The sequence below is a fragment of the Anomalospiza imberbis genome, chromosome 22, assembly GCF_031753505.1.
Source record: "Anomalospiza imberbis isolate Cuckoo-Finch-1a 21T00152 chromosome 22, ASM3175350v1, whole genome shotgun sequence".
Classification (NCBI taxonomy): domain Eukaryota; kingdom Metazoa; phylum Chordata; class Aves; order Passeriformes; family Viduidae; genus Anomalospiza; species Anomalospiza imberbis.
In genome coordinates, this window is record NC_089702.1 from 325477 (window position 1) to 338072 (window position 12596).

A 12596-nucleotide genomic window follows, 5' to 3' on the forward strand; every position below is an offset into this window, starting at 1 on the left:
ATATTGAAAAGTAGTAAGAGAACACAGCACTCGGCAGCACTTGAATTTCTGCACTTCTATGCAGATTCTTCATTTGTGAAAAATTCTGGATTTTTGACTATTCACCTGCACCTGAAGCAGAGGGAAAAAAAAAAAAAAAAAAAAAAAAAAAAAAAAAAAAAAAAGGTAATTAAGGTAATTCGGAGAAAAATGGCTCGAGGGCTTTGCTGCAGAGAAGGAAAGCAGCAGATCTTCTGATGGTGAGAAAAGCTGTGTCCTGGTGACTATTCAAATTTCCCCATCATCCCTCCCAGTTTCCTGGTCCCTCTGCTCACACACTGCTGGGATTAGTTTCCTGTGCTCAACAAACCCCTAATCCCAGAGCTGATTTCATGGCTGGAGGGTTATTTAATGGGTAGTCCTGATTCCTGTTGACAGCAAGCTGACTTTATACTGCTCGCCAGGCTTGGGAGCACTGAGGAGGGTGCAGAGCTCCATGTGCGGCCAGGCAGGAGCTCTGGGAGACTGGCTTTGTGTCACTGGGAATCACATCCCTGTGGAGCTGTCACTGGAGCAGAGCTCGTGCCTGGTGCTACAGAAGATGCAGGTGGGCATGGAAACACCATAAATATGGTGGCATGGGTGAAGTGCATTCAGAGGGATAACCAACACAGAGAGCTGGAAAAGGGAAAAGCTCCTAACACCACACACTCTGCCCCTGCTCCTGCCTTTACTTCTTCAGGGCTATAAAATGTTACTGGCTCTTTACAGCCATACAAACAAACAGTTCTATCTGTGAAGCTGTAATGGATCGCCACTGCAGGAATTAAAGTCAAGGGGGAAAAATGAATGCAAGCCACGACATCCACCGGAGCAGGGAGTGAGGCTTTGGATGGCTTGGGGAAGAAGCTGGAGTGAACTCCTCATATTTAAAAGACTCGAGACCTCACCAGCACAGCTCCCACCTGGGGCATGGCCTTTCTCTCCTTCCAGCACAGCTCCAGAGAGACCCAGCAGTGGGACACAAGTATAGAATGAATGGAATTGTTAAGGTTAGAAAACACCTCCAAGATAATCAATTCCAACCTTTGATTGAATAAACCACATGCCCTGTCCGCTTGCTTTTTGAACACCTGCAGGGATGGTGACTCCACTCCTTTTCCAGGGCTTGACACCCCTTTCCATGAAGAAATCTTCCATAATATCCAATCTGAACCTCTCCTGGCACAGCTTGAGGCCGTTTCCTCTTGTTCTGTTGTTCCCTGGCAGCACAGTCTGACCCACCTCCCCCCCGCCACCCCAGCTGTCCCCTCCTGTCAGGAGCTGTGCAGAGCCAGAAGGACCCCCTTTTCCAAGCTCCCTCAGCCCCTCCTGGGGCTCCAGCCCCTCCCCAGCTCTGTTCCCTGCCCTGGACATGTTCTAACCTCTCAAGATCTTTCTAGTTGCGAGGAGCTTAAAACTGGATACCAGATTTGAGATGCAGCCCCACCAGTGCCGAGTTCAAGCTGCCTGAGACTGGTGGAACTGAGGGGTTGGGCCTGTTGAGAACCCCGCGGAAATAAGACCAAGCAGGATCAGTCCTAGACTCTGTAACTCCTGGGCCTTGGTTACTTCAAGCAGCACATGAATGGTTTCCACCTGGATCTTGAAAATTGCCAGCAGAATTTGTGGGAAAGGAGGTTTTTAACACCACACTTTCTTTGACTATGGTGGGAGAAACCAAGGCTGATGGGCTTCTTCCCACCATGTTCCCAGGATGGAACACCAAAGCATTTCCTTTGAGGACAGTTCTATTTTTTCCATAGCCCCAGTCTGCAAATGCTATGGATTGGTCTAGAAACCCTCACGATGGGAAGAAACTTGAACAGGTTGATTTTGACACAGTAGAGCATTTTGGGATGAAAAATAATTCCTTTTTTGAGCAATTCTCTTGTTTAAATTCCAGCAGACAAGGAGTCATAACGAAGTAGCATTGAGTAGGAGTTTGAATATGAAAAACAGACTCCTGAAGAGGGATGAAAGATGTAAACTTAATGAACTTACAGTCTCAATCATATAAAACTGAACAAGAGAGCAATGTGTTTTCTCAAGTGACAGTTGTGTCGCTGTTTCCAAATGTTATTTTTTATTCCAACTATGCTAGCTGGGGTTATAAAAGATATGACTTTGCTCCCCATACTTTGCCCGGTTGATTTTTTTTCAAATACCAAATCCTGTTTCGTGTCCTCAGTAGATGCAGAGTTACCCAGAGTTGCCCCCACTTGCAAGTGTAAACCTGTTAAAAATGATTTATAGTAACACACAGTCTTGGCTACCACAGCACAGGGAAAACGTTTTCAAAAATGGTGTAGACTTACTCCCACAGAATGAAAATCCTTGGTCTCCTTGTTCCATTTGCATCTTACACTGTTATATTGACTCTGGTATTTTTGATACATTTTGTAGGATGTACTGAAGGGATTTTTAATATACTCAGATGTTGAAGAGTGCTGAACGTTTTACTTTTTTTTTTATTTACCCAAACCTTTGGACATTATTATAAAAAACCTGTGTGATATTTCTGAGGCAAATGCCAGACATTTCAAAATTCCATAAATGCATTTTCAATTGACGGTGAAAAGCCAGAGCAGGGATTTGAGACTTCCACAGCTTCAGACCCTTCTGCTCTGATGTGACAATGGGAATTGCCCATGATTTCCTTTAAGGGCATTTCCAGTAGATCCGTTGCTGCTCAGCCCAAAAGTAAGCATGAGCCCTTTCTTCCATTTCTTCCAAATTGCTGCATCCCAGCTATTGGTTGTGGGTCCTTTGTGTAAAGAGAAGAGAAACCAGCTGGTTAAATCCCAGAATGGTTTGGGTTGGAAGAGACATTGAATGGCATCAGTACCAACCCCTGCCATGGGCAGGGACACCTTCCACTATCCCAGCTTGCTCCAAGCCCCACCCAGCCTGGCCTTGAGGGTGAGGATGTGCATGCAAATTCATTGATGGGGGTGTGAACCCCACTCCCATCTCTGCCCTATCCCTGTGGGGCACCACAGCCAGGCAAATGAAAGAGTTAAATGAGCAGCCTGTAAAGAAAATCTCTGTGTTTGTGTATTTTTCCTTAATTTACACCCTCACCAGAGGTTGCAGGTCTACAGCTGATGACACAGAGTTAAGAAGTAGAAACTTTTTAGCTGTGTTTTGGCCTTCATGAGGAAAAAAGATGGTAACACTGAGGAGTGGTGGGGTGGGGGGTGACATCCTTGGTAGGGAAACACATGGCAAAGCTGACAGTGAAATACTGTTCTCCAGGTGAATTATTAATGTTGACATAGGAAGGGATATTCCTTGGAAATTTGTTATTACTGAAATAACTCCTGCTTCTACCCCCTCCCCACAGCTCTCAGGCCAAGGGCAGCAATCTTTGGGACTCCAGGGAAAACAAGCTTTAAGGTCACAAGAGAATTTCTCCTTTCATTAACTCCCAACTCCAAAAACTCTGACTTTGCTGCTGGAGTCCAGCCACTCTGAGCCTTTGTGAGTCACAGCTGGTGACAGGAGTTCAGAGGGGTCATACTGGGCTGTGGCAGCACCGACACCCCATGGCTGCAGCAGGACATGGATGGATGTGCCTAAGCCTCCTGTAATGGACTTTGGAGAAAACCAGCACTGTCCAGAGAGTGCCACCAGCTAAAGCCAAATTAATATTTCCATCTGCAGCTTTGTCATCATCTACAACTCAGAGGAGTTGCTCATTTCATTGCCAAGGAGGTAATTTGGGGAAAAATTTCTCTTTTACCCCCCACTGTATCTTCCTCATTTATGCAGTGGAGCTTGGTCTGCCTGGATGTTCCCTGGAGCCCTGAGGGTTTTACTTCTGGAAGGTGAACACTTTTACTCAGGGATGATTTTATTTTGGTTGTTCATTACTTTGGGTGAGGATTATTTTCTTACAAGGCTCCTTTTGCCTTCTGCTTTACATACAGAGTTGGTTTCTGAATGCTGCTGATAGATTTGTCTGGGGTGGTACAGGACCAGAAAGGGGCAAATCCTGTCCCAGTGGGAGAACAGGCTGTGTTTCACATCCCCCCCAACCCTGGGGTGCCCAGTGCCGAGGACCCTGGACAGAACCACTCTGGGCTTTTTCCTTTGCAGGCACTACCACCTAGTGCAGTGCACTGGAACTTCATGTTTCTGCCTTGGATTTTATCCCGCAATTGCAATCGATTGGTGGAGCTGGTGGAATAATTGGTGCTTAATGAATTAGCCACTGCTCCGAGGTGTTTGTTTTTCTTAACCACTGCAAGCCGTTCTCAAAGGGAGCACGATTTCCCCAGCGAGACAATGGGTTCATTGTCACCAAAAGGGAATTTGCAAAGCGACCGCTCTGGCTGCTCTTAAAGGAGAGACCTTTTTTTGAATTTGAAGTTGACTCAGTCCCTGTCTAGGAATGTAGGACAAAACCACAGAATCCTGGGCTGGTTTGAGTGGGAAGGGACTGTAAAATCCATCCAGTGACACCTCAGCCATGGGCAAGGGAGGACACCTTCCACTATCCCAGGTTGCTCCCCATCCAACCTGGCCTTGGACACTTCCAGGGATGGGACAGGCGCAATTTCTCTGAGAAACCTGTTCCAGTGTCTCACCACCCTCAAAGGGGAGAATTTCTTCCTTATATCTACTCTAAACCATGGGTAGCCATAACCAAAAGCAAGGGAAAGGGAAAATCCTCCCCTCCTGGGAGGTTTGTTTGTGAATCTCACCCCAGGTGAGTCAAGGCTGTGGATGTTTCCCAAGGGAACTGGAGAACTGAGCAGAGCCTTCACATGGAAAACTTTCTCCTCTGATGCTTCCCTGCCTGTTTACCCTTCAAAGCTCTCCATGCTTCTCAGTCTGGCTCATTTTTCACATACTCCAAAGGGATGCACTACTGGCCTGGTGTGCAGGAGGTCTTTACTCCTCAGCCAGCACTGACTCCTGCTCCCAGAGCCCCACTGCTGGATCATGTGTAGAAAGTGGAACGTGTGAACAGAGGTCCCTTGGCTTTTCCATACCTGAGGAGTGTCTCAGAGTTTGTCTGGATCATGCCATGATTTTTACAACCTGCTTTTCTTTCCAGGCTGCTGGCATTTCTCCCAAAATTAGAGAAAGAAGGAGCAACGTGACTGTTACCTCCAGGTGAGGTAGCTTTACATTTTGGTTTGCCTTGAGATACTCCTCCAACACTGGTTTCAAATAGAGGCTGATTTTCCCAAATATGAAGACATATATGAAAACAATTCCAGACTTTGTGGAGATCTGCCTGCTAAGACACGATGTAAAGCCATTCCATGTGCCCCCTGTTTGTCCCCAAGCCAGAGCATCCTGTTTATGGTCACAACTTGAACACAAAACCACAGAGCCCTTTCGGTTGGAAACAACTTGTAAGATCATCAGATCCATTGACCTGCCACGCTTTGTGGGAGAGAATGATGAGCAGAGAGCTCCACGTGGTGGTAGTGTGGGTCCTCAGCCAGCTCCATCCCCACCAGTTGCTCACAGTCAAGCAAAAGTTTGAAACAGTGGAAATAAAATTATATTATTCTAGGCAGAGCTGATTTAATGAAAAATACATTGTCTTTCCACAGCTTCAGTGAAAATATATTGGTTTCTGCCAGATTAAATTAGAAGTCATCTATTCTTAGAAACCTGTGAGGAACTGGCATGAGAAGGGAGTGGATATGAGAGACTTTGAATATCTTGCAGGGACTGAATTAACTGACTGCAAAGGAAATTAGATAATGTTTCCTGCTAAACATGCACTGCAAAATAATCATATGAAAACACTAAAATATTCATTTATTTACAATCTGAGCTCAGGAATTACTGGTTTGCTTTGCTTTTGTTTGACAGGCACAGTCTTGTACTAAAAGGTGAACCAAATGAGTATGAGTGAAACTATTACCTACCTTATAAACAGGAGTAATTTTAGATAAAACAGGAAGTTGTATTCAACAACAAAAAAAAAAAAAAAAAAAAAAAAAAAAAAAAAAAAAAAAGTTTCTGTTTAATTTAAAAGGCCTTAAAATTCTGGGTTTCTCTGGTTTTCCCAGTATTGTATCGTGGCTGTTTCTGAGCTGAAAGCACTGCAATGAGAAATCAAGACACTTCATTTGGCAAGTGTCAAGACAAAGAATCTTCATTTTCCCAGTTTTTCTACCATTTCTTTTGAGCTGAACTCATCCAATCCTCCTAAATCTTTGGGGCTGTCAAAAAGGACTCAATGTCTCTTTTTAACCCTTTTCAAACTTTAAAAAGATGAATTAAACCCCCATTTGCTAAAAGGTGGTTGTGTTGATCAAAGAATTTTATCATTCTGTTGGCATTGGCTTTGCTACCAGACAGTCCCGAATACATCTTTCTGCAAAATAAATGGGCTTGGATTAACTCAGATTGGATGCTTTTGAATGGCAATGAAGTCTCCTTGTGGTTACCCTCTGACACCAAATTAACCTTCCCCTGAGCAAGGCATTTATATTCTGGAGTAAATGCACTCTTACAAGGAGTTATTCTGCAATTACATGAACTTATATTTGGTCTCAGGGTGACAAGAGCAAGTGTGGAGAGCACAGGGTCAGCAGAGGATGAACAGCTCGAGCATCCCCTGCTGCCTGCAGGGACAGGCTCTCTGTGCTCACCTGCACTGGTTTCTGAACTTGGTATTTGTGCAGTGAAAAGCAGTCCTGGAATGAACAGTGACAAAAATGGGACTGCCCAAAGCTGTGGTTTGCATCTCAGGAATCCCAATGAAATCCTCATCAGGGTTTTTACACTTTGTCTCTGCAGGAGGACAGTGCTTTAACAGAGAGGACATGAATCATCCTCAAAGAGGTTTACACATGCTCTGACTTTGCTTTTAAGTGGTTTCATGTCCATTCCTCTTAAACTGATTGGAAACTGGAGAGAGGATGAAACAAGAGGATGTTTTCGGAGCCTGTAAACATTCAAGGCTGGATTCAACTGGGCTTGAAAAAACCTGGTCCAGTGAAAGGTGTCCCTGCCCGTGGCAGGGAGTGAAACTGGATGAGCTTTAAGGTCTCTTCCAACCCAAACTATTTCAGGATTCAATGAAAGAGTGTAAACAGAAATGTGCCATCAGACAGCTCATCCTGACAGCAGATCCCACTGCTTGAACCAGACTGGTTTGGTAATACTTGGGCAGGGAATGGAACATAGAAATGCTTCACCTTCCTAAATACCTGAGTTCCACCACCACAGAGCAGCTTCCTCTGGAAAGTCAGCCAAAAAACCAATGGCATGCTGAAAGTGACTCCCCCAGGACCTGGGGCTGCCCCGTATTCCAGCCACTGAGTGCTGTGAATGATGAGTAAATGTCAGTGACTGAGCTCTGGCAGAGGCTGGTTGCATTGCTCAGCTCTGGCAGAGGCTGGGTTGCATTGCTGTGCCTGCTTTTGATTTACAAGAGTCAGCCCTGCATCTATCCTGCACGTCTCAGCAACTTCCCTGAGAAGAGGAAACAAAGCAGCTTTTGACATTGTTCACTCAAGCAAATCACTATTTTCTCTTTAAGGGCTTTTACCACTTGCAAATTTGCTTTTCTTGTATTTACAGCTCCTTCCTGGCCAGACTCCAGCGTATGGGGGTGACCCACAGCAGAAATTATAATTGCAAGGGCATGATGCTGAAGGGTTGGAGTGATGCCACCACAGGAAATGCTTTCAGGAGGATGCTTTCAGAAAGATGCTTTCAGTAGATGCTTTCAGGAGATGCTCTCAGGAGGATGTTTTCAGTAGATGCTTTCAGAAAGATGCTTTTGGGACATGCCTTCAGAAGGTGCTTTTGGAAGATGGTTTCAGAAGAGGCTTTCAGGAAAATGCCTTTGGGAGATGGTTTCAGGAAGATGCTTTTGGTAGATGCATTCAGGAAGATTCTTGCAGAAGATGTTTCATCTCTACCATCTCTGCTGCTCTCTCTAGCTCAGCTACAGTGACTGCACTGGCAATCCTTTCCCACTTGCTGGGCTTTGCTCTGCTCATAGAATCCAGACTGGTTTGGTTGGAAGGGACATTAAAAAACCCCCAGGCCGATCCCCTGCCATGGGCAGGGACACCTTCCACTGTCCCAGGTTGCTCCAAGCGCTCTCCATCCTGGCCTTGGATGCTTCCATGGATGGAGCAGCCACAGCTGCTCTGGGCACCCTGTGCCAGGGCCTGCTCACCCTCAGAGGGAACAATTCTTTCCTAATCGTCCTCTCAGCACTGAGTCAATGAGACCTTTCCTGGCCACTTTGTAAGAGTCAATATTCTTGAAATGCTCTTCCATTCTCAGTAGCAGGAGCTGCAGCTCTGGCAATAACTGTTGTCACACCTGGCTTCAAGTGCAGATGAGCGATGGCTAATTTTCTGCTCGTTGAGAATTTGCTTTTGAAGTTCCCCACCTGCTCTAGAGAGCTGTTCCCTCACCACCCTGAGCAGCACCTGGGAGCTGAGTCCCAGCTCATTTTCAGCTATCAGCAAACCTCCATTACATCCTGCCTGGCCAGAAATATGACCAGACACAGAACTACAGCAGGGAAACAGGCAGTGCTTGCTTTGTTCTTTCATTAGAACCTGATTTGGTGCTGTATTTAAACATGAATTACTGAGAAGGCAAAGACAGGGCTCTGCTCCTCTCTGGCTGTTATTAAAACTCTAAATCAGGCTGCCTATTCCTGCTACCTTTGCAAAATGAAACAGGGGATTGGTCCCTTCTGTCTCAGAGGGAGGGCGCAAGCACTCTCAGTGATCCTAATAAAGCCCCTGGATTTTCCTGAACCTGCCAGTTTGTAATGTTGTAAATCACCACAACAGGATTGTGGAGGAAAAAGACTTGGGAATGATCTTCCTAAATGATAACTCTACTGTAACTCAGACAAGCAGCTGCCCAGATCATGTTCAGCTGTAAATTCTGTGATGAATTTCTTAGGGGTGGAGATTCATACCCCAAAATTCCACATCCAGCCTAAAACTCCAACACAGAAACATCCCCCTTGCTGGGGCATCTCTGGAAGGACTGCCGGGACCATGGTGGGAATCCTGGTTTAACCCCAGTTGCAATTCAACCTCACACATCCCGGTGGGATGGGCGAAGAGAATCAGAAGGGTAGAACTGAGAAAACTTGGGTTAAGGTAAACATTTTAATAAGTAAACCAAAACCAGTGTGTGCAAGCGAGGCAAACTAAAGAGTCCATTCCCTGCTTCCCATCACAGGCAGGTGCTCAGCCATCCCAGGAAAAGAGGGCCTCATCACTGGCACAGTAACTTTGGAAGAAAAACCCCATCACTCAGAATATTCCCTCTCTTCCTTCTTCCCTCAGCTAAGAATGACTTCATATGGTCTGGGATATCCCTGAGATCAGCTGGGATTAGCTGGGATTCTGGCTGTGCTTCCTCCAACTTCTTGGGCACCCCCAGCCTCCCCTCTGGTGGGGTGAGGAGCAGAAAAGGCCCTAACTCTGTCAGCTCTGCCCAGCAAAAGCAAAACATCCCTGGATTATCTTCAGCACAAATCCCAACCACAGCCCCAGACAAGTCAAGGACATTAACTCTCTCCCACCCACATCCAACACATGGTGGGATGGGGACATTAATCTATTACATTTAGGCTGATATAACTGGTTCTCTATTTCAAAATACTAAAAAAAAAAAAAAAAAAAAAGAAAAATCCAAAGTTTTGGTTTTGTTTGGATTTTTCATTGTTATTACACAAGGTTTAGGTTCTTTCAAATTCATTTTCCAGGCAGCCTTTTCCTGCCTAGATATAACTGACCAGCTTCACCACAAGAAGCTCTGACTGACCTGAAAATGCATTTCCATTGCTCAGATAATTGATCTTCACTGCTGTCTGCCAAGTGAGAGCACTGAGTCACTCCCATCCCCACCAGCCTGGTCACAGCCTCCCCCAGCCAGGCCAGTAAAGCTCTCACCCACAGAGAGGACTCAGCAGAGAGTTTTTTGTATGATGGGAAAACAGAACCTTCCTTCATCTTCTGGAATGAACTTTCTGCCCTTCTATAGAGAGGAGACCGGCAAAGATACTGGGGTAGAGGACTGGTGATACATTTCATGCCATCAGAGAGTCCCAGACTGGTTTGGGTTGGAAATAACATTAAGGCTTATCTAGTGCCACCCCTGCCATGGGCAGGGACACCTTCCACTGTCCCAGGGTGCTCAAGCCCTGTCCAAGCTGGCTTTGGACACTGCCAGGGATGAGGCAGCCACAGCTGATCGGGGCATCCGGTGCCAGGCTCTCACCACCCTCACAGGGAAGTATTCATAGACAGAAATGAACTTGGGTAAAAGATCTGTTTAGTCCAATTTGCATTTTTTTCCCTCTGAAAGCAGACAAAATTATTCTTTAGCTTTTCTGAGCCTTTTTTTTCTCACCCGTCACCTCAGGTACCCTCTCAGAGAACATATGATGAGCAAAGGGCTCAGGGTAGGACCCTCTTCTGTCACGTCTTACACAAGCAGAAGGGACCTGTTAAGATGGGGCAGCTCCATGGAGCAAAATGCCTGAGCTGCTCAGCTCTGCCAAGAGCAGCTCTGGGCACTTATTACTGTACTGACTTAAATCCAAAAGGAACACAGAAATTTCATGTGTTCTTCCCCCTCAGAAAGGGCAAGGATTTAAGATGAGGTTTGTTCTCTTGGTGTAGGAACAGCTCCTCTGGAGTAGATAGAATCCTGCTGAGAGTAAATACCATATGAGTTCCTGTCCCTGCTGCTTCTCAGCCCATTGAATATCCATGAACGTTCAAGGAGGGGGGAAAGTATTAGGCCCATCCAGCACACTGGGGAACACAAATTAAATTACATGTTCCAAATTAAATTACATGTTTCGTGTGGCCTCCAGCAAACTTCACCCCTTATCCATGACTCTGATTTCCATAAAGTTCTAATGATGCCACAGGACACATCTCCAGTATATCAGTCTGTCCCCACAGCAACTGTCTTTTCAGTCAGCTTCATATTTCTGACTTTGGTCCCCCTGCAGAGCTGCCTCCAGCTCAGGGGCCCCAGCAGAGGAAGGATGTGGAGCTGCTGGAGCAGGTCCAGAGGAGGCCACAGAGCTGCTCCAGGGCTGCAGCCACTCTGAGCCAGGCTGGGAGAGCTGGGGGTGCTCACCTGGGCAGGAGAAGCTCCAGGGAGAGCTCAGAGCCCCTTGCAGGGCCTAAAGGGGCTCCAGGAGAGCTGGAGAGGGACTGGGGACAAGGGATGGAGGGACAGGACCCAGGGAATGGCTCCTACTGCCAGAGGGCAGGGTTGGATGGCTGTGAAGATGGGGAGGTCCTGGCACAGGGTGCCCAGAGAAGCTGTGGCTGCCCCTGGCCCCCTGGAAGTGTCCAGTGCCAGGTTAGATTGGGTTTGGATCAACCTGGGATAGTGAAAGCTGGGATTTGCTCTCAATACAAATACAAGCAGAAGTTTTTTACCCATTGGCCCTGCCCAGGCCCCCCAACATCCCACCCTGGGCGTCCCTGGCAGCACTGTCCAAACCCTCCTGGAGCTCTGGCAGCCTCGGGGCTGGGACCATTCCCTGGGGAGCCTGGGCAGTGCCAGCACCTCTGGGGGAAGAACCTTTCCCTGATCTCCATCCCAAATCCCCCTGGCCCAGCTCCAGCCGTTCCCTGGGTCCTGTCCCTGTCCCCGAGCAGAGATCGGAGCTGCCCTTGGGGAGGAGCTGCAGCCCCGCTGAGCTCTGCCCTCAGCCCCCTCTGCTCCAGCTGAACAGGCCAAGTGGCCTCAGCTGCTCCTCGAGTGGCCCCTCCAGACCCTTCCCCATCCTCGTGTCCCTCCTTTGGACACTTCCAACACCGTTGGATCTTTGGCACAGAGAGATCCCCCTGGGGACTTCCAAGGACAGCTGTCCCATGTCACCTCCCAACTCTTTGCAGTCCTTTGGCCCAGGACTGCAACTAGCTTTGAGATTGTTTTTTTTCTTGTTTTCCCAGTTCAGCCACTTGAGGAAGGACAATCAAGGTTGCCATGGCAATGGAAGGATGACTTCTTAATTTGTGGGATTCTTTAATTATTCTGAGAATTGTAATCCCATGAAAACTGCCTCCTTTGGAGAAATTCAGTTAAGAGCTGCACAGGCACTGAAGGAGAAATCAAAAAGAAAGGAAAGCTAATGAAAATGGTTTTTGGGCAAAAGAATGAAAAAAAAATTGGTGCATTTTTCATGCTTGTTTCATGTGCCAACAAAAACAAATGTCTGGTGTTATCCAGAAACAAGGGCCTGGAATGGGTCCTAAACTTGAATTATTCATGAGAAATTCAAGGTGTTTTTACAGACTTTCTGAGAAACAAGAGTATCAGGCAGAACTAACACATATAACTGAAAATAAAACCGTGTAAAACTTAATGGATAACAAGTAGGATTTCAAGGGCATTTAAATGGAGAGGCACCAGAGAAAATATAATTTTTTAGTACATTTTTTCATCCCCAAATCTTAAAACTCAAGACACAGAACAGAAGCAGCAGTGCTTTCATTTTGTATAGGGTGAAGAGACACCGTGGCTTGCTCAGGATGGGCAGTGAGGCACAGGCACAGGAGGATGAAGCCAAAGTCCCTGGGATGTCCCAGCTG